This window comes from Pelmatolapia mariae, linkage group LG5 (assembly GCF_036321145.2).
Source record: "Pelmatolapia mariae isolate MD_Pm_ZW linkage group LG5, Pm_UMD_F_2, whole genome shotgun sequence".
Lineage (NCBI taxonomy): Eukaryota > Metazoa > Chordata > Actinopteri > Cichliformes > Cichlidae > Pelmatolapia > Pelmatolapia mariae.
The window spans coordinates 11582617-11587408 of record NC_086231.1 but is presented as its reverse complement, the minus strand read 5'-3'; positions in this window follow the sequence as shown (position 1 = coordinate 11587408).

Genomic DNA, 4792 nt, shown 5'->3' with positions numbered 1-4792 from the left:
CGGGAACAATTACTGCTAACAACACCATTCACTGTGGACTCCTGAGCGATCCAAACATGAATCAGACAGAAAAGGAGAGTGGCCTGAGACGAAAAATGCCTCGAGTCAGCCGGAAAACAGCCAAACAGATGAGAAAAGCATGACAGATAAGAGGAAGCGAGAATGGATTTACTATCAGTGTCACATCCCTCTGGTGTTCCCTGATGCCTCTCTGTTCCAGCTGTTTGTCAAAGAAGCACTTTAACTGCATTCAGCAATATCCAGGACACCTCGCAGCGCTCCATGTACCAGGTTAAAAGTGGTTCACAAGTTCATGCAAGTTTAAAATGTGCAGCTGATGTGAGAAGGTTTGATTCTTTGCTTCTGAGCTCAAGATTTGAGACGTTCTACATTTGTTATTATCATCTTTGTCTGATCTGAGAAAATTCACCTTCCCATCTGCATGTTTTCTTAAACAAGAACGCATCGATGCAGAGAGCATCGTTTCATGATATTTTTATTACAGTATGATGACGTCAGCCTATTATGGCATCATTGTAATCATGGTGAACTTTGACCTAACAATGATGGTCAAGTTCAAATGCTTATCCAACCAAGGTACTCATGTCCCTCAAGGCCTAGTACATTGTTGTGAGGTTTGAAGACGATCCATAAAAATTGTAGGTAATATAAAGTTTTTACTGATTTTCAGATTTGATGTGAACTTGACTTTGAATTTCACCAAAATTAAATCAGCTTGAGCTGTTATTGGTGTCCACCATCATGGAAAAATTTTAACATGATATCTTGAAAACTGGATGCTAGCTTGCTAACAGACAGGCAGACAGACAAACCAACGCGGTTGCAGGCTCCCTCCCTTTGGTGGGAGCATAAAACAGCCTTTATTCTGTTAAATGTTGGCCACAAAGAAAAATTGGGGCACTGTGCCATTATGTACAAAAATGAGTTGACTCAGCTGGTTTTGGATGCTAAACCAAACTAAACTGTGAACTCAGTCAAATCAAACTGTAAACAGATAATGGTAATGTTAGCAGTACATCTGCCGTATAGCAAGAAGTCTTAATTGCCACATTTCATGTTTAATGTTCATGGTTTTAGTTGCTCAGCTATTAATGTTAGCTAACTTTAAAGAAAGCTTTCACAGGACTCTCTGTACTAACAGATGACCTAATTTTTGACGCTACTTTGGTATACAATGGAGTTCAGGGTCCACACTCATAAACTCAAATCATCACGCCTCCATCACCGTGCTGACAGGTGTCCAAACATCTCTGCTTTGGTCTCATGTGTACAAAGGACACTGATCCAGAAGTCTTTGTGGTTTATTCAGATGCAGTTTTGTAAACCTAAGCTGGGGAGTGATGTTCTGTTTTTTAAAGAGTAAAGGGTTGGCAGGGTTCTCCTGCCAACCCTTCCAAACAAGCCAGACTTATCCAGTCTCTTTCTAACTGTGCTGTCATTAACTTTAATGTTTAGCATGCTAACTGAGGCCTGTAGAGCCTGATATGGTCCTGTGCTTTTTGCAGTTTCTCTGAGTGTTGCGCAGTCTGACCTTGAGGTGAATTTTCTGGGACATCTATTCCTGGTGGCTGTCTTGAATGTCTTTTTTCTTGTGAATAATGTTTCTCACTGAAGAATGAATGATGTCTTCCCTCCTTGGTGTTGGGTTAAGACGCACCTGAATGCTCCAGACCAGCAAACTAACTACTTCTACTTAATTCTACTAAGCAAAACTAAGGGTTACTTAGTTTTTCACACACTGTTTCTTCATTCGGGTTATTCTGGGTAATTTCTGTTAAATAAATAATGAAACACTGTTGTTGTTATCTGATTTTATCTAACTTTAAGACTTGGAAAGGAACAAATGATTTCTTTATGTCCTGATATGTAAAACCTTAAAATTATAACTAAAAGAGGGTGCTCCAAACAGCAGAGGTAATAGCACAGTTCTCCTGTGCTTGCCCAGCTGACCCTTTGTTCCCCCAGAATCATTTATTAAGTCATGGTGGCTCTTTTTAGTGTTATTTCTTCACATGAAAGCAGAATATCGGGTCTAAATTCTTTCCTATTGGTCTTTTGACCTGCTGGAAGACACAGAATGGCAGGCATGGGTCAGATAACAAGCTTTGCTGATCAGGCACTTCCTGGTACAGTATCTCTGGCCTTGGCCTGTTAAAGTGTCCCTAAAAAGGAAATCAGCCGATCTTCATGATGAGCAGCGTCGACAGACAGGAAATAGAGGAAGTTGAATGAGTTGAAAGTCGGCAGTGTTTTTCGTGCCACTAAACCACCAAGTCATCAAAATCTCACTAAGTGGTGACAGTGATTTACTGCTGACGGGTACCGGGAGATCAGAAATACTGAGGTCATGAGTCAAAGTCAACCAACAACCTGCATTTGAAAATTCTCAGAAGTCGTGCAGACGTTTTTGAGGAGTTTTTTTTGTTTAGCTTCCGTGAAATTCCAAACCACTCTGTTATATCCAGACATAAAGGTATAAATACTGTTTGAAAGCCTCCGTCACACAGCCAGGAATACTATCTGATATAGAAATTCTGAATATTTTAGAATTTCTTTTTGGCATAAGAGGATGAACTCCAGATCAATCAAAATAACAAACGTTTTTAGGCGGATTATGCGACCTCCTCTGCCCCGAAGGCTGCACTCACCCCCCTCCCCCCCTAAATGATCTGTATCGCCTCACAGCTCCAGAGCTGTGGAGGCTCGATCTGAGCATAAACGGTCTGGAGCCGAGAGGAAAATCATATATAATCCCACGGGGCTCAGATGTGTTTGGATTCCCTTGATGATGCAGATGAGTTCTGGTGTGCATTTCCACTGAGCTGTAGAGGAAATGCAGCACCACCTCCACACTGCTTTTTTAATTGAAGCCAGAAAAAAGAAATAAGACAACTTTACTTAGGTGAAATGTCCATTAGGTAAACTGCTTGATTTATACATTCATTCTTTTATCTGGTGCTTCATTACAACTTTTGTCTTATTTTAGTCATAAGACTAAGAGCAAAGGGTTCAGACATTTTTCATAGTGCATGTTATTTAACAGAATTTAGGGTCATTATGCTCAGCTACATACTGAACTTAGAGGATAAAAATAAAGCAGCGATCCTGTCGCACTAGTATCGATCGGATACCAATACCAGCGTTGTTATCGATAGTTAGATTGATCCAGCCCAGCACTAGTGCAAACACAGTTCAGCTTTGGTGTCATCAGTGTCAAGATGCCAGGTTGGTCCCAGGTTGGTGGTAAAGGGGCTACAAGTGAGCTGGGAACATAAGTAACGCTAAAAAATATATCTTTCCATTTCTCACTAGAACCAGAAGAAAAGTCGCTCCATCAGACGATGGCATACTGATGTCGTAAAAGGATGTGACAATCCGTTAAAACAGCACTTTAATGGAACTGTTGTGCAACCTCATTGTAAAAAATCCTGGAAACACCCTGGTGTATTCACTTCCTGTACACTATAAATACAAGCAATGTCCTTACTGAACGTAAACTGGTGCATTTAACCCAATATATATTCTGCTTTTCAAATGTAACTTTCTGACACTAAGCTATTTGCATTTTTGGTCACATATTGAGGAGTACATGGCCAAAAATACAAACACTGATGCTAAGCACAAAGACTCACGGGACTGTAAACATTTAGCTTCTAATCTGTAATCATGTTGTGGTTATTACTTCAGTTCTGTTGTGTTTAGATTTTTAATTGTTGTGGATGTGTGATGAGGTTTCGGGTGTGCATGTGGTTACAATTTGGCCACCATGACCGACGCTTCAGTAGAGATCAATGAGTCGCTGCACTGATCATTCAGGGCTGGTACTGGTACCAGAGTTCTATCTGGACATAGCGTTTTCAGTAGGAGTAGGAGTCTCAGCCGACTGCAGGTTTCTCCAACCAATAAATTTGCATAATCACTGAAAGTAGCACCACTGGTGGGCTGAGAGGTCAGTTTCTTGATCATTAATATGCAAATTGTTATGACCCTTGATTAACAACCATTGATCACTGACAATTGATCAACGGCCATGAATACCACTCACTGTTGGGGAATGCTTCTTTTAACATTTTAAATACTGACAAAAACGCAATTTATGGAGACATAATTTTATTGTCCATCCATCCATCCATTCACTTCCGCTTATCCTTTTCAGGGTCGCGGGGGGCGCTGGAGCCTATCCCAGCTGTCATAGGGCGAAGGCGGGGTACGCCCTGGACAGGTCGCCAGTCTGTCGCAGGGCTAACACACAGGGACAGACAACCATTCGCACTCACATTCACTCGCACATTTACACCTAGTGGCAATTTGGATTATCCAATTAACCAATTAATTTTATTGTTTTTTAGCTAATTTTTTTTTTAAATAAAGTGCATTTAACTTAAAATTAAAGAGAACTCCTAATCAACTCTAACTTGTCCTTCTCAAATAGATTTTTAATTTAACTAAAGCCAGCTTATCAAATTTTGCAGTCTGAGTTTTAAGGCTTGTCAGACAACCTGCTCATCGGCTACTAAAATATCACAAATACAAAAAAGGATATTTCTACTTTGCAACAACAAATTATTTATCTTCTGTCACCACAATATAAAGGTAAAGAACAAAAGCACAGTGGAGTCCTCACGGTGACTGAGGTGTGAAGGAAAACATACATTTTTCAGTCTTTATGATTTTTACTTCTGCTGAGCTAAAGCTGGCCAAACTTAACGTGATTCAGTTTTTCTGAGAAAAAAAAAGCAAACAAACAAACTAAGAAAACAAAAAGTGCTGT